General features: G+C 44.6%; 1 long non-coding RNA gene across 2 annotated transcripts; it reads right to left on the minus strand.

Moving 5' to 3' along the window:
• Positions 1-12563: 12563 nt before the first annotated feature.
• LOC308057976 lies at positions 12564-19580 on the minus strand. 2 transcript variants are annotated; one of them, XR_013925572.1, is made up of 3 exons: positions 19358-19580; positions 17105-17268; positions 12564-13008 (listed from the first exon to the last, which is right to left on the minus strand). It is a non-coding gene; the product is annotated as an uncharacterized lncRNA (long non-coding RNA). The 2 variants fall into 2 exon arrangements; XR_013925573.1 differs by lacking the exon at positions 12564-13008 and adding an exon at positions 14952-15879.
• Between the last annotated feature and the right edge of the window lie 6905 nt (positions 19581-26485).

The raw sequence follows: 26485 nt of genomic DNA on the forward strand, positions 1-26485 counted from the left end.
CCTGCAGCTGAGATTTGGGGCTGGTTTTATGCATTTTTTTGGGAATCTTTTTTTCTTAGATGATGTGAATCTTCATGTCTGGGCACTGGAGCACAAGCTGTTTCTAGTAGGTCATGCAGATCTCTTTCCCTGCTTTGTCTTGATACAGGCGTTCCAGCTGCTGAAGCCATTTTGGGGCTTTCATGCAGCAGTGGCTGCCATCAGCTCAAAGTGAAGATAAAACTGCACTGCTGAACGGGTCTAAAATGTGCAAAAAGGTGTGGGGCATGCACAAAACTGTATCTTAGTTTGAACGATGTGCTTGCTTGCTTATTTTCCTGCCACCACAATAAGCAGGATGGGGCCTATGCCTGTGCTTGATGAGACTCCTCCAAAGAAACCCCCTTGGTGATTCATTTAGTTTAAACCCCTTTTTCTCTCAGTAGAATTAAGGATCTGGACAGATGTCAGCCGTTTTGGAAAGGACTCCTGAGTTGCTGTCCCAGAGTTGGCCTTACGACTTCTAGTATCTAGAACCTCCTCCTACTGTACCACACCAGACGTCCTGACAGCAACAGCATAGGGTGTTTCTTCTGTGAGGATGGAAGCAAACGGTAGGGGCATATGCAGACTATGAGCATTATCCATGGGGACCAGGAAACTAAGGGAGTGAAGGGAGGAGAAAGAATGGAGGCTCAGCCCAGAATAAAGTGGATATAACATCCCTAACCAAGCCCATTTACCTGGATTTGCACTGTGTCCTGGGCTTCTCAAGGTTGACGCTAATAGGGTCACATTCATGTTACAGAGAGAAATGAGTAGCCTGGTTTGCATTACTGTATTTCATGAAGCAAACTACAAATCTGATCAGAATGAGGTATAAAATTGCAGATGTATATAGCCTCTGTGTGTGTGTGTGTTTATGTGCACGTGTGTACAAACACACAGATTACTTCCAAGAAGCACAATGTATTTGTGGTAGTCTGAAGGTTAATCCAGACTGGGACTTGATTTCCATATTCATTCACTGAGAACCAATACAATCTTTGTAGTAAACAACAAAACCCCCAAATATATTGGAACAATGAGCATTCCTGCAGTCAAATACAGCAAATTCCCTGATGAGTTATGCTAGGTCTACTCTCTCAGGTATTAGCAGGAGAGAGAGGGAGAATCTTGCACTCAAAAACTTAAAGATCCATAAAGATGTTCTTTTTTTTAGCAAGTAATAATTCTTTGGAAATTAAGGCTATTTAAAAGCAATACCATCCCAATAAATGCATTCAGTTACTTTGTCAAGACAATTTTATATTTGTTTCCTATGATCTTGCCATGTGCATCCTAATCAGTGTTTTGCTGTAATTGTAATTAGAGACCATACCTCAGAGGCAGACTCCTTAAAAACTGAATGAAAGTAGCAAGCAGTGGGTGGTAACAGAACTGAGTGTCTTCTGCATATTTACAATGGATTAGGCTTTTTTATTTGAGGGTCAGTGCAGCCTTAACCTATATGCAGTGGTTTATGGCTAATGCCAGCATTGCTTCTGGGTGCAAAGCACGTGTGAGAAATTTCTGCATGCTTGATGTACTTAAAAGGGAAGACAGGAACTTAAGAAGATCTCTTTCCTGCCCTACTCATTTTCCATAATTGGCCCCAACTTCCTCCTAAGTCTTTTCCAGGTAGTGAAAAATGAAATGTGTGTTGGAACCCAGCTTTTTGCCCCTTCAGCTGTTGGCACATCTGTTCATCTGCTGAGGATGAGATGCACGTTACCATATGGCTGAAATGTTAGCGACTGAATTTCTGATGACTGCTTCCATAAAGCCAAACTAATGTTTCAGCAGCATGTCTCTTACCAATTGATATGCACAGAACCTCAGGTTTGATATTTTAGCTCTTCCTCTCTTTTTCAGGGCACAAAAAAAAAGAAAAATTAGCCTTCTTGTTTACCCAGAATCTATTGTCTGAGTGCACATGCCCGTGCATCTCTGTGTGTCTGTGTCTAACACGGGATGGCCCTTGGTGCCAGGCTGTCACTACTACTGCGTATGTCAAGTGCTACAGGACTGTAGCTGTTCCCCTCATTTTATCCGCAGCTATGGCTAACTCTGTGCTACAGACAACAGATGAAAGGAATAGTTTTTGCAAACAGCACAATGTTCAAAATGCCTTTTTATCCTTTTCTTTTGGTGCAAAACTTTAAAGTTTTTGACTATGTACAGAGTAGTTTTCTAAGTGTGTGCTGACAACGTATTTATTTGCATGTGTGCCTTTTGAGTGTGAAGAGTGAGTGAAAATGCTTTGTGCCATGTCTGGATGCAGATTAGTTTTGGCTAAGAAAAGGAAGATGTATGACAAACAAAATCTTTTTCTCCTGCTGTGAACAAAATAGTTATTTCTAAGTATTTTCCAAAGAGTTTAGGATGAACAATTTTAGGCATCAGGCATGAAAATTATGCGCAAACTGCATGCTCTGACTTTTCTGCATTTGCTGCTTGTGGTGCATTGTGGCTCATAATTACTTGGTTTTGCTCAGTGACTGAGCTATTGAACTTGAGAGAAACAGAGCTATAGAAATCTATAGTATGAGATGGAAATGAATGAAGAGTGTGAGCACCTGAAGAGCAGTACTTCTGCGCTCTGCTTTACAGAGATGTTTTCTCTCTGTTTCATGAGTGAAGAACCTGAGTTTGGAGTCACTAGGTGAATTGCTGCCGTCACACAGTGATGCAAAATAGGCAGAAATAGAAATGGGAATGCCTGACTCCACATGTAGAAAAGTTCAGGTTTGGAAGTCTGACAAAAAAATAAAAGTTGGTGCTAACTAGTTGCAGCAGGCAGCTTCTCTTGTCCACAAGCATGCTGCATTTGCTATGAAGCAATGCAAAGGAAGGAGCAGAAAAGTTGCTCATCTTCCAAGGAACTCAAATCCCCATGAGAAGATTCAAACGTGTAAATGCCTGCTTACATATTTTTTTAGAAATTCCCTTTATTTAGTTTTTGTTATTCTTTTCTTAATCTCATCTAAGTTTTTGTTTGATTTAAGCACTCTGTTGCAGTGTAGTCACAGCAAGAAGTTTACTTCATTGAGTCTCTTTTTTAGGAATGTAAGATTTAAAAGAAAAGAAAAACAAATTCAGACAAGATAAGCCTTCATGTGGTCCTGACCCAGCATTTATTCATAGTCATGGAGGAGGTGTGAGTGAGGAGTGAGTGCAAAGTTGTTCATGTGCATTTGTCTCCTTGAGTTCACTGGAGGCTCTGCTTGTGCCTGTGACTGTTTGTAGGTATGCCTTTGAGTATGTTGTGTCCAATTACGATGTACATGGTAGAAGAGACCATGTAAGAGTTCTGGTCACAGTGACGCTGAAGTTACAGTTGCCTGCCTGTACCGGCGTTGATCTAGGTAGTCCATGAAACAATCACAGAGAAAGCACAGCAGCACAAACTTCAGTGAGAATTCCCTACACAAACGTAGGTCCGCGTTGATGGAGCTCCTATGTGATGTCTTCTCAGAGTACCAGTGTTAATTTAGGAACATTGAACTATGGCAGACGGGCACTTGCAGTCATATCTGAAACTGCAGTATAGACACAGCTCTGACTAGGGCCTATCTGTACACAGTTTCACATTGCTGTAACAGTAATTGTTCAGAAACATTCCTAGCGGCATTTGCACAGCTCTCTCCTGGGGTGCAGTTTTACTAGTGAAGAGGTGATGCATGCTCATCCCACCATTAGTAGGGCAGTGACTACACTACATCAGTTTCTAGAAGAGGAGAATAAGAACAATACAAAACCTGTCTGCAGAGATGCCCAGTGAACAATTTAAAGACTTTTGAACGTGTCAGCTCTAATTAATGTGTTTGACAGCTGTAAGCCAGCTCAGGTGGTGTGTACTTTAGCACCCCCTAAATTGGTCAAGGCATGTTCCACCTAGTGTTTAATTTGATCTTTCTAGCATGTATTAAAAGCAGTCACACCTTGATTGCACTAGACTCTTCTGAAACACTACTTCCAAAGGAGTAGCTAACAAGGTTCACCTGCCTATCCTAAAAAAAGTGCTGTTTGTCCACATTTGTATATGCATGTGAATTAAGGGAGAGACCCATGGCTTATTTGTCTGTGGCACTGTTTGATGTTGGGATGGCATGCCTAATATTATCATCTTTCCAACGGTCACAATTTTTTAATTGTTTTAACCCAGCAACAGATTCCAACCATACCCAGATTCTTGGATAACCAGTTTTTCAGTGTATCTTTTTGTTACTGTGATTGTAGGAGGGAAGGCAGGCGGGAAGTTAGGGAAGTGGAGTAGCACAGAGTATATACACAAGTGTTGGGACACAGCCAAGCTTTAGATTAATACGTGACTGTCGTTTCACCATCTTTTGATACACGGAGTTTTTCTGAGCAGTGGTGCAGAGTGGAGTAGCACAAACAAAGGCTTTAAGGGAAAGAGAGAATCTGGTGGAGGCTTTCTTCTGCATTACATCTCTGGTATCTCAAGTCTTTCACAACAGTTATGAATTAGCAATAAATAACCTCTGAGGACAGAGGAATAGAGAAGGATGCATTTTTAATTGCAGGATGCACAAAGAAGTATAGTAAATGCAGAGAAAAGTACAGGGAAGCTGTCCAGCAACTGGGACTCCAAAGGTGGCAGCTCTTGCCTTACAATGGTCAGAGAGAACAGTTACTATAACAGCAGCTTTGATACTTAAAGCCTTATTCCATTAGTGATTTCTGTAAATGTGTTTTTTACATCATAGAGACATCACTTGAGTGTAGCTAAACTTGTTGTTTCCCAAAACCTTTGCAGAGAAGGGCAATCTCTTGCTCTGTTGTGGAGGACTAGAACACTGGAGTGTCACGTCAGTAAAAACTTGCTGTTGGTTTTAAGAGAAATCGGATTGTGCCCTTTAAACTTCTTGTACAGATCTCAAGGTTGATTCTGATCTACATAACCCCAAGACAGCTGAACTTCAACCAGTAAGGAAGAGCGGCGCATCAGTCCTCCTACCATCTCATAGGTTTTCCAGTGCCATGTCCTTTGACAGCACATCACAAAGCAAAATGGTCACTTGGTGCACAGCCAGCCTCCCAGGGCAGTTGCAGGGTGATTCTTGCTGTGCAGTATGTGCAGCAGCGTACAAAGGTCTCTGAGCTGTGGGCCAGGTGACTGTTTACAGTGTAACCAGTATACCAAGTCAGAGAGAGAACAGAAAACGCGTTCCCTGCATGTGAAGTTATTCATGATTTAGAAGAATGGAGCAGCTAGTTTAGAGTTAGTCCTTGTCTCCCAGATAAAACTTCCTTCACTTCTCCCTGACATTTAATTCCTCTAGGGTTAGAGTACTGATCTACTGAGACTGGTCACAGAGCTATACAGGGCACTTGTAGGGAAGGTGGTTTGAAGAAGACATTTTGTGAAAATAGTTTGATGAGGAGAGAGTTCCTTAAAGCACCATTGACCACCCCCAACCCTGACCACGCCCAACGTCTGACCCTAAACCCGACCCCGACGTCTAACCCTAACCGGCGCCTAACCCTAACCAAGCGCTCCAAGCGCGCGGCTGCAGTACCCAGTTTCTGGCCGCCAGGTGGCAGCAGCGCCCCACCAGCCCCGTGCTGAGCAGGGGCCGCGCGAGCACTGGGCGGGGTCTCAGCCCAGTTTACGCCACCGGAGCCCGGGAGTGCCCGCTGCGGCTGCGGGGTGCCCTGCGCTCTGCCCTTCGCCCACTCGCAGCCCAGCCGCTATTACCCGTTGCCTCCGTACTAAAAAGCACCCGCGTGGTTCGAGTGGCTAAATCCTTTGCATCTGACAGCTTTACAGTTGGGTGGCTCTTTCTGCCCGTGCCCCCGGCCCACCAGGAGGGAGCAGCAGCAGCATGGGGAACCCCTGGCACAAGGTGCAGGGGGGGCTGTGCATGGTGGGGCCCTACGGATAAGCCCCGGCGATTGCTGTTGTTCCAGGAGAAATTTAAACAGATGCGGGTACCACTGGGCTTGCTTTAGTCACAACTCAGAGCCGGGCTGCCACCCCAGCGAGTGGCAGGAGCAAAGGGATACAGCACGGCTTAGATATGCTTCTCAAACCGTTGGGATACAGCACGGCTTAGATATGCTTCTCAAACCGTTGGTCAACGTCTGAAGTTTTTAGGAGTTTCCTTTGGTCCTGTCAGTTCTGCAAATCCATCACCTGACTGTCCCAGGTGATTCATCTCCTCAGTTCCAGGCTGCTCCTCAGATCTTGATCTTCTTTCTGCCTGCTTTAACTCACACACTCCTTCGAGTACACTTAAGTCTTTGGACAAGCAATTACTATTCCAGTAGACAAATTTTTCCAAAAACACCTGAATTTGAGAACACCTGTGTACACAACTTGATCATCTGTTGTTTCTCTGCTCTCCCACTGATTAACTGGACTGGGCTTTAAACCAGCCTTGGATTAGGGCTACACTAGGGACAAGGCGTGGTTCTGCCACTTAGCTGCTTCAGCACTTCACATTTCCTAATTCAAAACACTTTTTCTCTAACAGACAACACAGAACAAAATGCTAAACCTCCAGGTTTTACAACAAACAAAAAAGCCCCAAACCCTAAACAGTGCCTCTGAACTGTTTCCCTTTCCATCCAACGAGTGGAAACTTCCTCAGTAAATGACAAGTGTCCATGACCACCCAAGTGACCTGTGCTTACTGAGCAGGAAAGCAAACAATACCTTTTCAGCTGGCACATGTATCCAAATATATACCCAAAGAAACTCCGTCAGCGTAACTTGCAAAGAGCCCTGCGATCTTACAGCCTTACCTGTAGTGAGTGCCCCTCTAGGGAACTGCAGAGCTGTGGACTCTCAGACGTACTGGAGCACATCTCTTGCCTGCCTGAAACGTTCAGGAGGCTCTCGGATATCCAGGCAGCAGCAGAAAGCGTTCTGATTTTACAGCAAGGCTGACCACACTGGCGAGTTTTCTTTTGCATGCTCACGCCTGGAAGCCAAACCAGAACAGCTGCACACACAGCAGAGCAATTACTCAGCACACCTACACCAACAGAGCTCTCCTAAAGCACACCTGGAGCCATTCATACCCCAAGTCAACATCTACAGCGGAACTTGGCCACAAGCTTTGACACAATGTCATTTTGCGGTCAAACTGGTGCACATCAAAAAATTAGTAAAACGCACCTCCTTCTCTGCCACGTCAGGTATCGTGCTCCTTCAGTTCAGCTGTAACTGTTACATTATTTCCCAAATGCAAAGCCAAACAGAGCAAATATAACCACAGCATGCTCCTTAAAAAGCAACTCTGCGCAGGCAACCGTTCATTGTGTGTGACCAAGGGAAGATGTGACCACGGCCCTTCAAACTTTCGGGATGCCTAGGCAGGACTAAACGGTGCTTGCAAACAAAGAACATGCCTGCTCGTTAAGACAGGCTGGTCAAGTTTACCACCAAAACTCTACATCAGCATTTGCCACCCCTGTCCAGCTTTGGGTAGCCAGAGCTGCACTCGGATCACTTGAAAGCGTCTCCCAGTAGCGGCCAGTACTAAGCTCAGAACTGTACCTCCCTGACACCTGCATGGAGGAAAACTCAGACTGTGCCCCCTTCTCCTTAAGGTGCCTTAGAGCTTGTGACAGGAATTTCATCCACTGCTTGGAAAAGCTCCAAGGTTGCAGCTTAAGGGAACCAGAGTTCCCTGGGTCTCAGAGTAATTCCAGAGCTAAAGCGGTGACAGACATCAGCTCTAGGTCAGATGATACATGCCAGCACTCACCACTGACCCAGGGTGGCAACCTGCTCCCATCCGCTACCTCCTGACCTAGGAAGCCCCTTAGGGAATTACAGCAGCAGTTTGCCAATGGAAAAACCACAACAGCACGACACGGTGACTCAAAGATCTAAAATAGACCCCTTGCGCCTACAGAAGCTGGTGCTAAAAACACAACAGGTGAACGAGAGAACATTAACTGCCATGACTGATACTAGAGCAAACCTCACTGGGCACTTAAGGAGAACAGCAAAACCAGAATAGTAGCAAAAGCCTGCGTGCCCAGGACTGTAATAAAAGAAAAAACCCTGCCTGGAGATTGTTATGAGCACAAGTAATACACATCCTCTTCAGTTGCGATCTGAGTTAAGACAGACAACAAATATCACAACACACCCATATTGATTAGTTGCAACAGCTCGCCTCTCACCGTGTCTGTTATGGGTCACAGGTTCTCCCGCTTGTCTCAGCTACGTTGGGCACCAGTTGCTGTAGCTGGAGCCCAACTCAGGCAGCCTCACACAGGGCACCCACTGCTGCAGCACAAGCAAGCTATCAGGCTGCAATAAGGCTTTTACCATCAGTCAGATTCTACTGTCTGTGCTGTTTCTCCTTCCTCCAGGGATGGGATGGGATGGGATGGGATGGGATGGGATGGGATGGGATCAGATCCCCTCTCCCACACTCCTCAGGGCTATTTAACTACTTAGCGGGAACGAGCTACAGCTGCTCATCATCTATGTCCCTCAACCCACTGCCTTGGAGGCAAGGTCACAGCTGCATGTTATCAATACTCATCAACCCTCTGCCTTCACTCCTCTGCACTCCAAGAAATTGCAGGGAAGACGGTGACAGAAACCTGTGTTGGAACTAAGTGCCTGGTCAATGCCTCCAAGTAACAGCAGCTGTGACATCCAGACAGACTGTGAAGGGACAGATGGATCCAAGAATTAAATTAGGGAATGAGGTAAGTAAAAGGCACAGAGAAACAGAGACCTCTGAGTTCTGGAGAGTATATTTTGATATACCCAATTTCTGGTTTTGTGGCTCAGAAAGAACAGAGCCCAGGTTTTGTCGCAGCAGTTATATGGCTGCAAAGGGAAGGCGAGAGCCAGCAACAGAACTCCTTCCTGGCACCTTCTGTGTAGGAGCAGCGGCCAGACGTTTTCAGTTTCGGAGCAGGGCTCCGTGGGAGTGACAAAGTGAGGGGAGTGTTTTGTGGCCGAGAAGGAAAACCATGACACCACCATACAGGAAGCAATTCCATTTTAATAGTCTCCAAAGTGTCACGGTTCGAAAGGAAGAACAATAGGGTAAGAGCACGAATATGCAGCCAATACCGACAGAAGCAGCGTTGGTAAGCTTCTCAATATTGCTTTTTGGTATTTCACAGGGAAAAACATTGAGCCTAATATTTCTCATCTGTAGAGTTCTTGGGGGCTTTGGGGAGAAGGAAACTGACACTCTTACTAGGTTGTCTGAGAATCACAGTTTACGGTTACTCAATGTCTTTCTGGTCTCACAGGATGAGGCAGAGGTATAATTGATTTCTTCTCTGTAACTCTGCAAAGAGCTTTCCTCGTACCTATGGCAAAAGAAAATAATGCTATTATGAAAGACAGTCATTGCACAAAGCCACGTTAAGTGACTTCTCTATTACGTTAAGATCATTTTTCAAGAAGATTTCCTAGAATATCTTGAGTTGCAAGTGACCCATAAGGATTCATCAAGTCCAACTCCATGCTCCTTGCGGGACTACCTGAAACTAAACCATATGACTAAAAACATCATCCAGATGCTCCCTAAGCTCTTGACAGGTTTGGTGCCCTGACTGAACGCCCTTTCAGTGGATAAGATTTTCCTAATGTCCAACCTGAACTTCCCCTGACGCAGCTTCATTCCGTTTCCTGCAATCAAGTTTCCTAACTGATGTACTCTTCAGTAGGAAAAGCTATCTAAAGCAGAATACAGAATCCCATTCATCAACGACTATCTGAACTTGTACAGGCCCAGGAACCCTCAACACAAGAACCTTTCCATTCAACTTAAGGCACAACAACCACTTACCGTAAGCATCTTCATCTGGCTCTCCACTGCTAGCAGAGTAGCGCTCCGATACTGTCCGGTACACACGGCAGCCGAGCTGCTTATACATATTTACTGCAACCCGATTTGATACTCTCACAAAGAGATCGACGAAAAATCCACCCTTTCTTTGGAAACATAAAACCAAAGAAAAACCACAGTAAGGAACAGCAGGTGAATGTATTGCTAAATAACCCATAACTTGTAATCTGACCAAGAGCAGGTCTGACGATGTCATATGCTAATCAAACACCTTTCACACTGCAGTAACAGATGCACTCCTTTCCCAAGGGACAAATCCGGTATAAGTTCAGATTTTATTCTATTTTTGCCATATAACCATTCTTTTATACCAGCCTGTAGGTTCAAAATTATGAACAGGAAGAACAGGGCAAGCTAAGCACTCGCACAGGTCTCATATACACATAAGAAATCTTTCATTAAAAAAAAAAAATCATCTAAAAATCCACATTTTCAATTGCATTGGCTTAGGGACTGCCTCCTTTAATGTGCGTGGCAGGGGGCAGTGGCGGAACGGGTCACAAAGTTCAGTCACCTAACACAAGGCAGCCCTTCTCCTCACAAGGCAGATTCCTCAATGTGCAATTTTCCCATTTTACCAATTACAATGGGGTTGCCCTACCACCATGAGTTCAGGACATTTCCCTGTGGGTTCATTTGATGCTCAATTAAATCTTCAGCAAGTACAAGCAGCCAAGCATGACAAAAAGTAAGCTAAGGTACTGTCTGCCATACAGAATTGGTTCCAAGGCTGCCTGCAGGAACTGCAAAAATCTCATGATCACTGAACAAGCACGCTGGAGACCCTACGGGAAAGTGTTGACCCTCCATGAAACTCTCTTGCTGTCAAGACAAGGACCTTTTTCTATACAGTATCTCTATTAGAATTCAGGCTACACCCTACTCATTCTGGCAAGTTAGCTTTCATAGAAACCCTGAGATCTTACACCGCCACATGACAGTTTTAGTCTTGTTCTCTAATTACAGGGAATCCTCAGCGAATCAGAACACTACTTAAAGCAAAATTCCAGGTCTCTTTCATGCAAGTCAAATACCTAAGCCATGTCAGTTGAGAGGTTACTTTTAGAAGATTAAAGATAAGCATGGTACTCACACTTCTGAAATTTCTCCCAGTAGTTCCATCAATTTAGCAGCCAAACCCAGCTGTTGAAATTCCGGTGCGACAGAGAGAGCAGTAACATTTCCGTGCCACTCTTCCCCAGCCACAGAGCCTTCCGCTTTACCCAGTACTGCGAACGTACAGAGCATCAGAGCAGTAAGGAGCACCTTGGGAATAATGCACCACACGCAGCCACACGACTTTACAAAAAACCAAGCAGTCTACAAACAAACATTGCAATGATTGTGGTAAAGGCTTAAGCAGTGATTCTATGCTATTACTCAGTGATTCAGCAGCCACTAAGTTTCATTTTGATGCAGTATTACAGTTTTTTCTTTGTTAGTGTAAATAAATAAATGGATCTCCACAAATTCATTGTTTGAGGCGTGACTTCCAAATGCAAGTTTTAAGCAATTCTCTTGAGTCTTTAACTGAGTGGAATTCACGACCGAAGGAATGGAGGGCTAGAAGCCCAAAACTCACTCACCATCCCAGCAATTACTGAAGACTTTTTTTGACTATGGGGCAATAGAGCTTGGGACGCTTTGCCAATGTGGCAAGAGAAAGCAAAGGCCCTGGAAACACTGGACGTTTAAGGAAAAATAAAAAATAAAAGCAGGGATGGGTGTGTGTTCTTCATAGTTCCTCTCCTTTCTACACAGAGCCAAGCTCCTGTTAGCTCGTTAATGAATATGCAGACTTCCACAGGGAACTCTTATAAACATCAGGCACTGCTAAATAAGCAACTGATGTGGTGGGTACAGAGAAACCTTCCGTACAGCAAACGCTTTAAGCTTTACTGTTAAACACTTCATTTCCTGGGTCCCTACAAAGACTCCCATTCTGTGCCCACCTTCTCAAACCTGCCAAAAGAAGGGGAATAAAAACAACTGGAAGGAACAAATACATATATATACATATATATATATATATACACACACACATATATATATATATATATATATATATATACACACACATGTAAAAACACGGCGAATCTCTGTAATTAAAAAAATTAGGAAAGGATGCAATCATCCAAGTAATGAGGAGTTAACTGATGCGCTGCATCGGACAGTCTTGTCAAACTCATGCTGGTGAAACTAAGCTCATACCAGTTGGTTTACTGAAACACTTGTCATTTTGATTCAAGTATATGTATGCTAAGACATTCGGCTATAGAGTGAGTGCAAGAAAATACATTTTTGCACACTACAGCAAGAGACCTGCAAAGGGCCACGGTATAATATGCTTCAAAAAAGTCTGTGGTACAAGAAATTCAGCCTCATGGGCTGCTGGCTCAAACACACTGGTGGAACACTGTATAACTGGCCATACGCACGGTTTACACGGAGTGTTGTATGCAATGCACATGTTTAACTAGGTATTTATGGTTTAAGACTTGTTTTAGCTCCTAAGGCAGGCAGCCAGCAAAGATGTTTTCAAGAGTTAACAAGGAGCAGAAATTAAAGGAGTTGCTGGTTTTAAGAAGCTGACTCATCATTGTTTTGAAAAATGGCACCATATGGATCACTGTTAATGCGCTTGTAGACAAAGCGAAAGACCTTGGGTTGCGGGCGGCTGTGCAGCTTTGTCTGAATCTTCTGAGGGTAGGTATCTTCTGTCAGTTGCTGCCGGGTGTCATCAACAAAAAGAAACAGGCTATAGTCTTCTGGATTGTCCACTCTAAACTTTTCAGCACAAAGCTGACATACATCTGCGGTAGTGATGCAGGGTCTTACTAGTAAGGTCTTTCCTGTACACGCACTGTTAACTTCCTGGAATGCAACACGAAGGTAGTTCTGTAGAATGAGAAAACAGACATCAGAAACAAAACCTCCAAACCTCATCCTCTGAAAACAGGAAGCTCAGCAACAAACAGCAAGCCTCTCTATGTTCTAGTTGTGAAACGCACACCAGTGATTCCTGTACATTACAGCCACCTTGTGAATTGACGTTGGTGATAAGACTGTGGCAGGCATAACAAATTCATAAGTTGACATCCTCCTTTCCTTGGCTCACATTCTAACCCTGCAATTACAAACGAACAGATAGCAGCCTTAAAGCCCCATTGAAAACATCAGTGGTTTTAACGGGACTGGGTGTTTGGCCTTACTAGGAAACTAAATGCTGTGAAGCAAAATAAACATCAGAGGCTGTAGGACAAGGCCTCAAGAACAAGAGTCCAAGTACTGTTAGCCTGATGAATAAGACTTGTAGGGCACAAGCCCTGGGAACCAAGGAACAAGCTAACTGCAGACCCCTGAGCCGCTACAGCTGAGGAGGCAGCCAGGCGGACAGAGAAACAAGTAGCCGGATAAGGGAACGGATGGCGCCGATATGTAACTTTGTTAATCAAGAAAGCCGCCTGGAAAGAAACCTCCTAATCTTAGAATAGGAATTGTTGCTATAAGGTAAACTAATCGGTTCCTATTGTTTAAACGGTGTGTCTTAAATGTCAACCAATCAGTGTGTAATATGTAGAAGGTAGAGACGTATATAATTGTAAAGAAAATCACTAATAAACTGACATCTTGCTTGCATCAAGCTGTGTCCCGTCTCCTCATTCGCCGCAAATTGGTGACCCTGACGTGATCCAGTGAAGGATCCGACGTGGAGGGGCTCTTGAATCACCTGAGCGACTTGCAGCAAATCCCACAGAACTTTGAATGATCCGCTGAAAGGAAGCGGGAGCTGGCCGGCCTGAAATCCCTCCGGAGTTGAGAGGTGAGCTGTGGGAAATGCGTAATGGGGAATCGGGCTTCGTCCCCAGAAAGAGACGTTTATGAGCTTATGAAAGGTCTCCCTAACAAACATGAGAAAAGTATTTCTGGGCATGACCTTAAAGCAATGCTCAAGTGGGTGCAAGTAGATATGCCCGCAGTGACTGCATCTACAATTTTTACACGGGAACTTCAGGACAACACAGAGGTGAAATTGTGGGATTCTGCGACAAAAGGCAATACTGAGTCCCACCATCTGCTCTCTTCATGGAGAGTTATTTTTGAAACTATGAAAGCACAAGAAGAAAAGGCAGAGGAAGGAGAGGAAGAGGAGTCGCATGCTCTTTACCAGCCTCTAAGTCACAGTGCTCTAAACCCCTGGGTGTCAATGCAGTTGAGTATCCGTCAGAGGAAGATCCCTTTGACCCAGGACTGGCAGACCCTGAAAAAGGACCTGATTTATACTCTCCTGATCCACGCGATCTGTGGGCAAAAATAAAGAAACAAGCTTTAAGGGAGGTGGATTTAGAAATGGCTAAGACTATAGTTGCTCCGCTCTTGTACACTCAGGGTCGGGCAGGGGGACCACCTCTTTCTTTTTCGGTTGTTAGGGAACTGCGCCGCAAGAGGCAGCATGCCCAAGAGATGATGCTGCAACTGCTGGTCAATACTATTGAAGAGAAGCATCACACAATATGTTCATCATAAGGAAAAAGAAAAAAACCCAACCCTCTGCCAGCAACACACAAGGGTGTTGATCCACAGGTTGCTGCACGATAAACCATTCACACTCTTTATGCTGCAGCATGCAAAAGGCAATCCATTTTCATGCAGGACATTTCCATCACATTAACCAATGGCAACTTAGTGTCTGAGCCTGATGTAACCAAATTTCATCTAACAGGCTTAGAGGGAGGCAGAAAGAAAATTTACTCTGCAACATTAAAGTAAAACCGTATGATCACGAGGCAAAAGCTGGATCTTTTTTCTCTGCTGAAATTCACACATGTGCACAACTGATAACATAGATTAATTCTAAACAAGTCCTACAAGCAAACGCAGTTCTACCTTTCAAAAAGTATTTAAAAAGTAAAATAAAAAGCAACTGGAAAAAAACACACCCAACCACAAAACACTTTTGGACACACGAGCAAAGCAGCCTGCCATCACGTGCTTTTTTGCAAAAAACTAACTGCAATTAGAAACTAAAAGCAGTAAAATGAAAGGAGATGGGGAAAATGACAGTAAGAAAGACCTGTTTATTTACTGAGCTGATACTTACGTTTGTACGCTGAATAAATTAAGCATGCTAAATCACAATGGCAAAAATTCACGTTTCCTAAGAACAAGCTGTTAAAAGCTAAGACTGAGAAGAATGCTCATATGACTTCAGTTCCAAAGAGCACTCTGGGTTTTTAATAAACTTTTGATAGCTTGCAGACTGAAACACTGGAACTTTGCAACAGCTTTTAAACCATTAGGACTGAGCAGAACTAATCCATTTTTGTTAGCCGGTGTGAAGAAAAAATAAATAAAAAAAATCAAATCAGCTCTAAATAAGGCAAAGCACACTACAGTTTCAATTTCTAACGTAGCTAACACACAGAAGACCTGTTTTTCGATGCTTCTAGATGGACAGGATTGCTTCAAGGAGAGGCTGAGGTTTGTGCAAATGCCTGTAACTCATATAGTAAGTATCAAAATTCTTTATGCAGTATCAGCAAGTTGTATTTCATCATCATCAAAATACCGGATTTTTTGCTTTTCCATCCTTTTGAGGGAGGGAGGATGAAGGCCTTTCCAGGACCCAAAAGCTGGTGGTAAGGCTGTGAGACAGCACCACAGACATGTAGTGACCACATCCTGGTTCAATGTGGGAAAGATGAGTTGAGCTGAAGCTGTGTTACACATACCTTGTAGGGAAGGTGCTTCATGTCAGGACTGCAGATGTGGAGAAGGGAGATGGAAAACTGGCATTCTGGGCAGGCAGCAAAGTGCTTGAATTTGTGCCAAGCATAGCCTGGAAGCGGAGCGACCTTACTGATTTGAGGCTCTCTTTCAAAGAGTCAAAGGAGCAGCCCTGGACACAGCTGGTGCCAGCTCTTCCTGTGCTCCCCTGCATCTTCCAGCATCCAGCACGGCGTCCAGCTGTACAGGTAGCTTGGCTGAAGTTCAGTTGCTGAGGAAGAGAAGGTGAAACTGAATACAAGATCCTGCTGAAAAAAATCTTCTGTCATTTAGTCATCCAGCAGAAATACAAAGGTGATTAATTTTCCTATTAAGCGTAATATTTTGCTAGAAAGAACAAAGACTCAAGGTACTTGAATGTGACACCTAACTACAGGTAAGCAGAATATAAAATGGATCCCAGTAAGATGGACTAGCTTTGTGCGCTTGCCACAGTTTGGAATTTCTGTTTGTCAGTTCTCCTGTTCCTAAGAGAGGCATATTGTGGGAGACTGCTGCTTTTCCCAGCTCCTTCCTGTTCAGTGATGTGCTGTGGTTGTTTGCATGGACACTGATAAAGCAGAAGGAGCCACAAGTGAAAGGTTTAATTACCTCCTGATGACCCCATGCCTTCATTTATCAAGCTCTTAGCTCCATCATAACTCATTGACGGTTGTTGTTAGCCTCTCCAGCAGCTTTGCACTGTGGTATGGACTGTAAACAACCAGACACAAAGGAGTAAATCCTTTCTTCTCGATTCCAACATCCTCCTTGCTTCAGTTCGCAAACTGATGCATCTGGACAGACAGCAGCACGCCTATCTACGTAACAATCTTTTCCTATATGAAAGGCATGCAGACTTGGTTTTAAAAGATAAAGTAATCCCGACTGTTTTGTTATTCTTCAGTTGGAGTTACTGCCCTACTCTGAAAGAGCAGTAAGAAATGGGAGGGGGGAGAAAAAAACCCCACAAAACAAACTACAAACATGAAGACATCCACAATACAGAACTCTACTCCTTGCTTAAACTTTCAAATTGTAGGCAAGCTTTTCTGCCAAGTCTCCTCTCTATTACCCACGGTAAGCCACCAATCGCTACTGGGGAGTTGTGATGATTTATACCACTGGAAATCTGGGTTTGTTCTTTTTAACAGCAAAGCGTACAAAGAAGCTGAATCGAAAATACAATTTGGTCTGTCCTCGCTCTGCACGACTTAAATACAAAGGACAGTGGGAAAGCTCCATTATTTAGTGTTTCCTTTATACCATCATAACCACACTCTGCTATGAAGTGGAAAGACTTTGAAACAGAGGCAAATTTGCCAGCCATCTTCTCAGCACTGCTTCACACCACTTGTGGCCCCAAGGAAATCATTATGAATCGTACTTCTCAAATGGAGATTTCCAACAAAACAACCATCCCCTGGGCTTTTTTTCTCTTCAGCCTAAAGCTCTACCTGAAAATCATCAACTGAAGGCATTGTTCTGTTAGTTGTCCTCCTCTTGTGCCATTGCCGGAGAGTATCTCTAGCTTCTGAACTCAGCAGCTGGGCAGCCTGGTCTTCCTGGAAGTTCTTGATCAGCAAAAGTGCTCCATAAGCACTTGCCAAGGAATATCCTCCTGTGAAGGACAGCAGGGGAAGAACAATTCACAGTGGTTGCAAACACCACGCCAGTTCCAACGGGTCACAGTCAAAAGTACAAACGATTTCTGTTTGTTTTTTTTTAATAAACAGACGCACACATACACGAAAGTCACTGCATTCTATGGCCAAAATATTTATACGTAAAGAAAAACAGCTTACTTGCCTGCAAAATACTGGACAGTGTGTTCTCAGCTGCTAAGAGCCGTGCAGTGGTTGCCTGGGCTCCATATTATCAAAGTGGTGCAACAGTATCCATCTCTGGGTCCGCTAGCGCTGGGGGTGGCCGGTTATTTAAATGACCAGTGTCGCTCCTTTACTCCTGAGTGTTTTTACAAAGGTGGAACATGAGTTTTCTTCTAAACAGTTTCCAAACAGCGATTTGTTTTCTTCCTGAGCTTCAAGCGGGGATCAAACAAACACAGCTGTTTAAACGACATAAAAGACCATCTACCACTGTTCAGGAACTTAAAAGTGACCCCCTTAGTGGCAACAAAGCAATGACCGAGCGTGTGATTTGTACCTGGAAGCATCCCAAAGGTTTTGCTTTTGTTTTTAAAAGGCAGGCTGTGTTTGTTCACCTATGTCCAACACTACATCCAACTAGTTCAGGAGGCAGCGTGTACAGCTCTCCAGACTTCACCTTTATTACATGAGTGGAGAACAAAGTACAGCCACAACAGAGTTGCCGATGTACAAAAGGAGCTGCAGGTCACAAAGGAAAAGGACTCTCAGCAGGAGGCAACAGTCCTCAGCAACCAGGAGAAACAGAAGACAGGCTATCATATATTTCTCTTGCTCTTTAAGTAAACTATTTGAGTGGGAGCGTTCAATTAAGAGGCAGCACGGTCTATTTGTGGAGTCATTCAGAGATGCAGTCTATGCTCACAGTAGTGCTTTCTGTATTACCGACAGCATCCTCTCGCTTTCAGCTCTGTGACGAGTTCAATACGTGGAAGACACGCAAGACCCACCAGACAAACTGGAAAATACATTTACATTTGAACCGCACAACCCCAAAGCACTAAACAATTTTTCCTGCACCGTACAGTTTAACTAGTGCACAGACAGGGCCAGCCAATAGATGAATGACTTTTGCTACATTAAAAACGACACGACTTAACAGCCCAGTAAATATTTCTGCCTTTCAAGCGTGTTAATGATCTCCAGCTTCACATCTCAAGTATTTTCTGTCCTAAGATTCCTGAACAATGCACCCTGCACACAAAGCAGGGAACAGACTAGTACTGAACCGGAGGAAACCCGACACAGTTCTGTCATGCATATCGGCATGTAAAAGGATACAGCAATTTCAGCAACCCAAGAGATAGCAGAAATGGGACGTATACACATATACTTAACTCACAGCTGAGCTTGGTCACAAGAACCTTTGAAACTTCCTCATAAACTGATAGATTCTGGGGCCTACCAAGGGCTGGCAGAATACCTCTTTGTTAAAACCACCACCGTGAAAACAAAGGAGGGAGATTTCCTTGCCTCTAGCAGACTTCAGCCATTGTTCAAGAGTGCCTTAAGAAACATATTCCTAGGCCTCATAAAAATACTCTGTGAGAAGCAAGTATCGGGCATAAACCAGGATCATTAAGGGGGGCAACATTCTCAAAAGCACTCTCCCCAGAGGGGCAGAGAATTCCCCCAAAGATTTTACAAAGCACCTAACCCGGGTCCCATTCCAGGTCTCACAACTCAATTGAATGCTGCAGACCCAGACATACTCTCGGGACATTTTCAGGCACAGAAGGATAACCACAGTTGGCACCCGCACAGCCTATGTTTGCTTGCTAAGTCAGGGCGCCTCCTCCTTCTTGGCAGAAAACAACATACTCCCTCCTAAGACGTCGGTAGATTCCCAGGTCACTTGGGGCTGCAACTCTGCAAGCTAACCAGCCTTCTCTTATTTTAAGGTGGAAATAATTACAAGGTTCTCTTGTTACACTACCGCCATCACCGACTACATGGCTCCGTCAAAAGGGTTTCTACTCAAACGAGGTGAGGAAGAATCCCCCTTCCCCAGCCCTCCACTCAGTTCTAATAGCAGTTGATTACCTTCTCCATGCAGCAAAGATGGGTCCAGCAATTCCACCATGTATTCAGTTTCAGTATCCAGCTCCAGCGTATCACCCTGGGCCAGCACATATGCCAACACAGGCAAGAAGTCATCAGCTCCAAACAGCCTCCCTGGGTCAAAGAGAACACAGGCAGCGATAGACAAATCACACCCTTTTACCAGTTTCGGTGTTTGAAAGGAAAGTGTTATTTTGCTGCCTTTACTGACCGGGTTTGTATTACTCTAGAGCCTCTCGTTACGAATGTGCAGCAAAGAGAACATCATCGGACACTTGGTGGGCAGCGTCCAGCTTCATCTTGTACTTCTAACGAGCACAAACTGGATGACGCAGACCTTGAAGCACGCAAGGGAATTTAAAGACTGGGCTCACCTTGGTGTCAGCTCAACCGGTGAACTCACAAGAGGTAGCCATGCCAGTCTGGCCTGACCTCCACCCGCACTTCTGTCAGTGGCTAAAAGAAAATCAATGGGCATTTTCTTTATACGTGCACGGACGACGTCCCCTTTCTGGAAGGATCCAGCCACAAGTATCAGTTCCTGAGTCCGAAACCCAGCAGAGAAGCCTGTATATAAAAGCCTATTAGATTTTACATGAAAACTCTGCACATTTCCTTGATGGATCATGGTTAAAAACACCAGTGAGCAAAGCCTCACGTAACTCCCAACTAGCTGGTGAAGCATCATCAGTAACAACAGCACGCAACACAGAGGCTCTGCTGTACCTAGGTCTGTATGTGTTCCTCTTACCGCATTTAAACTTTCTCTTTAGAAAACGCTATGTGGCTAGATCTCTGGGTCTGGCCAAACTGTGCTCATTGCAGAAGCGGTGTGATGGTCACTTGAAACATCAAGATTGGGAGCCAGTTTAAACTATGGCGAAACTCCAGAGGACTGAAGGGCTGATATTGAAAGTCAGACCAGCTAAGACATACCCTCCAGGTATTACACTATTATATGGCTGAGATTACAGGACAAAGCAGGTACTGGAAACAGGTGCTGGCTCGATGCCACATTTTAAAACTTTACACGACAAAGCAAGACAACCCCAAGGAGCATTTGCTGCATCTTAGCCCAAGCCCCTCAGTACAATGGTTCACCAGAAGCCTCTCAGTACTTTTCTTTTGCATGTTGGGAATACCTTACTCAATGTGATAATACAGTATGGAGAAAAAACCAAAGTTTACATCACTTTGGGCAAAGATTCCTATATACATTTTAAAATGCAGGATTTTGCACAGAAATAAGCCAGGTCTAAGCTCCTGCCCAAATCTTGCCAAAGTGCCTGGGGGTCTTTTACAGCCTCAAGCTTTCACCATTCACCTCAAGTCTCAAAAGAAAGCAAGCATCCTGATCGGCACAGAGCCCAGCTGCAGATTCAGCGCTCGAAAGAAAACTGCCAACCACCTGCAGCAGCTTATACTTTCTTAAGAGAAAAAAATCTTCCACTACCACCAGCATTGCTTCACCTTAGCTCGTGACCTACCACGGCAGCGTATGATAAGATGTCAGGCAATAGAGCTGCACCTATGAATTCATGCTGTCCAGCACAGCGTTTTAACTGTGCCACTGACTAATCAAGCGGGTCTTAACTGGTCTGTGGTTCCATTTCACCATCTAGGTTTCAAGTCACTTTGGGACTCCTGCTACAGCGTAAAAATAGATGTTATTTCTCTCGCAAAAACACAAAGAAATTGTCCAAATGAGAACGTTCAGAGGCACAGCAAACCCAAAACACTGGATCAGGGGCTGCTTTCCTCCAGCCATTAACACAGAGCCCTTGTAATTGTCATATTGCATACACACTGCTGAATTACTACAGCTAGATACTGGGTGCATCCTTTATTACGATTTCCAGGAAAATACTAATTTAGAACCAGTGTCAAATTCTAGGCTTACAGGACACATCAACAGAGAAAGCTCTTTGGTAAATATTTTCTTTGAAAACCTTTACTTTGTAAGTGAATTTTCTCTCCCACTCAGCCTCCCTATGACAACATAGCTTACATTAATAATTAGCTTATATCCATTATTTGTACTACAGTGAACCGCCACAAGCACAATAGAAACTAAGGACCCTTCAGCCTGGCCACAGCACAAACACCCTGGCGATGGGGCAGGACACGAGCCCAGACTAGGCAGATGTATTAGGGGAGCACAGGGACCGAGAAGAGAAAGAGGAGAGGCCGTGTCACCACTAGATCACACATTTATACAGGCTAACAGTGGACATCCCTGCTGCTAGTGGCAACTCAAATGTTTCGTTAAACCTCATGCCCTTTCCAGGTTCTTTCCCTGTTCTTACATGTTTCTCCTAGACCAGTCTCTTTTTTTCTCCCCCCAGCCTGCCCTTTTTGGGGGTGGGTTTTTTTTTGAAATTGCAGGCTATTCCTAAGGCTTGGGATTTACACACACACACACTCCCCTCCAAATAAACATTACCTACTACTTTTGTTTTCTTGCTTTTGCTTTATTTTTTCATTTATTTTATCTTTGTGTTCAACCAATTTTCCTTTTGTGCCTTCAGACTGCTCTTTCTCATACAAACACACCCTTCACACACTCCTCACCTTACGGTGTCTTTGCTTCACATGTAGCATTTATTCTGTACTTGTCTGGCACACAATTCCCAAATGTCCAACCCTATTGGGAGCTCCCATCTCCCCTGTCCCAATTCTGCTGGGGCTTTGGTAGCTTCTCTTACTATTTTCCCCTTCCGAGATCCTGATGGAGGTGGCAAAGCCATGTCTGCTTCATTCCCAGACGCTTCAAACACATCTAGGTGCTCTCTCACGGAGCCTGCAAAAAGGTGGAAAGAGTGAATGTGAGGAGCAGCACTTGCCCTCTGATTTTCTATAGCCACCAGTAAAGGCATAACCAGTCTGACACATGGTCTTGATGGCCTGTCACACAGCGTGAAGGGCAGATCTAGCTTCCCACCAGACCAAAGCCACCAATTATACATAACAAGCGGCAACATTTCAGATGACTGATCTGGTAGAGCCACACAATCACCATTGACAGCACTACCAAACCCAGCCAGGAAAGCAGAAGCATCACCCTTCTGCACAGTGATAGAAACTGCCTCTCCCTGCTATCAGAGCCATCCTCAGGGCTCACAGGGCAGAAATATTTTTCCACCAAGAAAAATGCACAAATCTCACCCACTGGTATGTTAGCTAGCTGAATTTCTAGAGCAGGAGTCCTCAAACTACGGCCCGCGGGCCAGATACAGCCCCCCAGGGTCCTCAATCCGGCCCCCAGTATCTACAGACCCCCCTGCCCCTGCCAGGGGTTGGGGGGGGAGGGGGCGGGGAAGGGAACCAAGCAACTGCAGATGACTGCCTGCCACTTCATCTGCACGCCGCCCCCCTGTTTAAAAAGTTTTGGGACCCCTGTTCTAGAGGGTACACATAGTTCCTTGATAGCTTCACTGATTTTTATTTTATTTTTTTTACAGTTCAGCTTGCTTCCTTTATTTATACTGCCTGTTCAGTTTTCTAAGAAAAGTGAAACTGTCAAATGCTTTGCTTGTAAGTGGAACATCTCTGCAGTTTGCATTCCAAGTGCCTATCTCATTTAAGTCAAAATTAAAGCAGTCTGTGCCACCAAGCACTGGATTAAAGAACTCTCTATGCCCACGTTAACTCCCACAGGCTTCCACTGGACATGACTAGTTAACATCAGACATCCTTCCCCTCAGCAAAGCGGGGTCATCACCACATCTGGTCACAGGAGGCTCAATAAACTGTAGAGAGTTCAGCACAGATCCCCAGAGCCCTTGGTCCAAAAACAAGGGAGCACCTAGCTTAGGATGGGACATCGGAAAACTCAGTACACTTCTCCGATCGTCTTTATAGGCTCCAGCCCGGCTGGTTCAGCTGCTGCCTGCAGCATCAGCACAGAGGGAGCTGCAGAAACCGTCCCTCCCCAGAGGCTACGGGAACTGGACGTGGCAGGCAGGGAAAACTCCTCCATAGAGCCCCAGTCCCTGGTCGGGGCCAGGCTTGTTACCTGTAGGCAAGAAGTAGAAGCCTCAAGCCTTCTGCCCTCAACCCTCGCTTAGTGCTGCTCCCACAGCTTCCCGTGCAGATGAGCGTCGCAGGAGGCGTTATTTCACATTGGCAGTTTGTGACGGGCTCCAAAAGCAGTGCCTGCAAATTGCTCCGAAATGTACTTGATCACACTCCACATTTACTCTAAAAACTTAAATCTGAAGCAGCACAGAGAAACAGAGCAGATAACTCACATGGCTGTGCTCAAAGCTCTGAACAGGGTCTAAATACTTATTGCTGAAGGCTGTTCCTAATGGTTTCTGTGCCGTTAAGGCAATCGGGTAAACAAAAACAGGACAGAACATTGAGTAAAGCATCCTTCAATGCTGTCCAGTGACTCTGTTACAGCTAATAGGAATCAAATGAAATAAAGGACATAGCCTCTCTTTGGAATCGCAGCCGTAACTGCCTTGGCTCCGTAAGGGCAGACCGAGAGAGACTGTCATTTTAATGCAGCACGTTTGCACAGAACTAGAAAATGAGGAGGTGACTAAGACATGGCAGTGTGTCTGAGGCGGTTGTTGTTCTAAAAAACAAAACAAAAAATCACAACCAAAAAAGCCCACCAAACCAAACAAAAAACCCCACCCCAAAACAACACACAGCCTTTTATTCTCCCTCGTGAATTCTTGGAATAGGCATAAGAACCACAGAGTTCTGCCCTCAAATTAAAAGTGGCAAATTCCAGCAAGTTGAAGTGGCCAACAACACAGCAAGATTGATAAACACTGGAATTATTTCTCAATGGTCAATAAACACCCCTACGTATCCTAATTAATAGAAAACCTATAGAAACGTTTAGATTATTACGAAAGCCTGGAAGGACAGCATTTCTAGTAATCTGGGTCCTAGACCAATATTCAGTGTCAGAAGACACCTATAAGCTGTTTATCCTTTCTACTGAACTGCTGTTACTGCTGCCTTTCAGAGAAAGGTGTTTCTGGATCCGATCCCCCAAATCAATTCCCAGCTAGCAGTTTTCACTGATTAAATAAAAAAAAGTATAGGAGGGTCATCCCCCCCAGGCAAATGAGCATCTAAGTTCTGAACTGAGGACTGATTCGTTGCATATGAACATCTCTGTATACTCCCCAAATCCAAGCTGGCAACAAAAATTCTTGTTTGCTTCGGCATATGCAAAGTGTTTTCAGCTGTCCTCCCAGGTTGCTTAATACTCTTCAAGCCAAAACAGACACTCTTCGGGTTTTGTGGGGGTGGGTTTTTTTTGTTTGTTTTGCTTTTTAACTGAGCATCATTTGAGCTGAGCACCATGTAGTGTTCCTGAAGTGATACTTATCAATCATTAGCCTCTAGCCTCAAAATGGGAACAGGAAGTGATTTGATAAATGAATTGTAAAGGCAAACCAGCTCGTTTCGTCATGACTTGTGGATGCATCTGTATCCTGTGCTGACGTGCTATTTTGTTTTGCCACAAACCCCACAAGTCTGCATCTGGAAAGGACAACGTATTAGTCATCACCACTGTCCTTACACAGCCTCTTTACAGCCTCACTGCCTGAAACTGCAGGCGTGCTCTTGCCTTTTCCTGGCTTCAGTTTACCTGTTACCCACCACTGTTGCTCCACGGAGATTACCTGTCAAACTTCAGATTTACATACAAGCCCTGATCATCACCTACGACAGAAAAACCATTCATCCATAAAAGAAGGGCTCAGTAAGAGACTGAACGAGCCTGGGAACCACCACAAAAAGGCACAGTCCTGTAAAGTAACGTTGCCTGGGAGGCTGAAAGCAGAAGGCTGCTTTAGAACACCACGGTGTGTGGTGTGTATGTGCAGAATACACGACTACGCTGCATTTGCTTTCTTATAGCTCTTCCTAATGTCTTGCACATGTATAGACTGGCATGACTGATACAGATCTATTTCAAGACACCTCATGTCAGGATGGCCAGGTGTCCAGCTCTTGGTGGACATCTACAGTGACACATGCCTCACCCCTTGTGCAGACAAGGGCATCTCGTCCAAAGAAGCAAGGCTCGAAAATCAAGACCTCACACAACCTATATGCCTTGATAATCTGCACAACCCTGAAAAGAAAGGTAGGACTGAGGCAGGTGATGGATAGGTGGTGGTGCCAGGAGCTAAACAACTAGGGAAGACAGGTCTCCGGGTAAACCTCCTCCCATTTTACCCGCCTAAAGCATGCCAATGAATGACAGAACTATCTGTGCTAGGTTTGGTTTGCTTTGTTCAGCTGTGGGTTAATTAAAACTCACGTTATGGCAGTGTGGTAAATACCTATCTTTTCTTAAAGAAGAGGTAATAAAGGACCATGGAATAAGTCACAAAGCAAATCAAAGGGATGCCTGGGAAAGGGAGAACCAAATCCTCTGCTCGGCACTTTTACCGCTTGTTTCTTACTTGCCCTATCTGCCTGCTCCTATAGCGAAAGGAGCAGTGGTGAGGGACACAGTGGTTGGCCTTGACTCAATATGAAAAGATACTAGGATGAACCACAGGGTAAGGGAATGGGACACCAAAACAAATGTACAAGCACCTAAAAAGTAACGCAGCACTAGAAAACAGTCACAATTTTTTTTCCCCCAAGAGCCAGTAGTGTCATACCATTCTAATTCCTTTAAGAGGATAACTGGATCAGCGAAGTAGAGGGAAGTAGGGGATGGGCTGTATCCTAACCTTTTTAAAGCCTAAAACCCTATTCCATGCAAATCTCCTATAAGCAAACAAGGGAAATCCTGTCATGCTGTAATTACCATAAGGTGGGTGGCTTGAACGGGTGTATAAAATACTGCACTTGGAGCCCAAGACAGGTATTTGCACAGGGGTCAGCCATGATGTCAGAGCAGAGACTTTACATACAAAATCTGCACATGACATCACAGCACGGGTGGAAGAAGGGCAGCCCCAGTCCTTCGCAGACCAGGTTTAATTAATAAGTGAGAAACGGGCCTAAAGCTAACGTGACAAAATCTCATGAGAACAAAAGTAAAACATTGCCTCTCAGCAAGAGGAATACAAAAGCAAAAGCGCTGCTCAAAGCAGCCTCCCCGGAGCAGCCGGCAGAGTGACT

This window comes from Falco punctatus, assembly GCF_963210335.1.
Source record: "Falco punctatus genome assembly, contig: scaffold_57, whole genome shotgun sequence".
NCBI classification, from domain to species: domain Eukaryota; kingdom Metazoa; phylum Chordata; class Aves; order Falconiformes; family Falconidae; genus Falco; species Falco punctatus.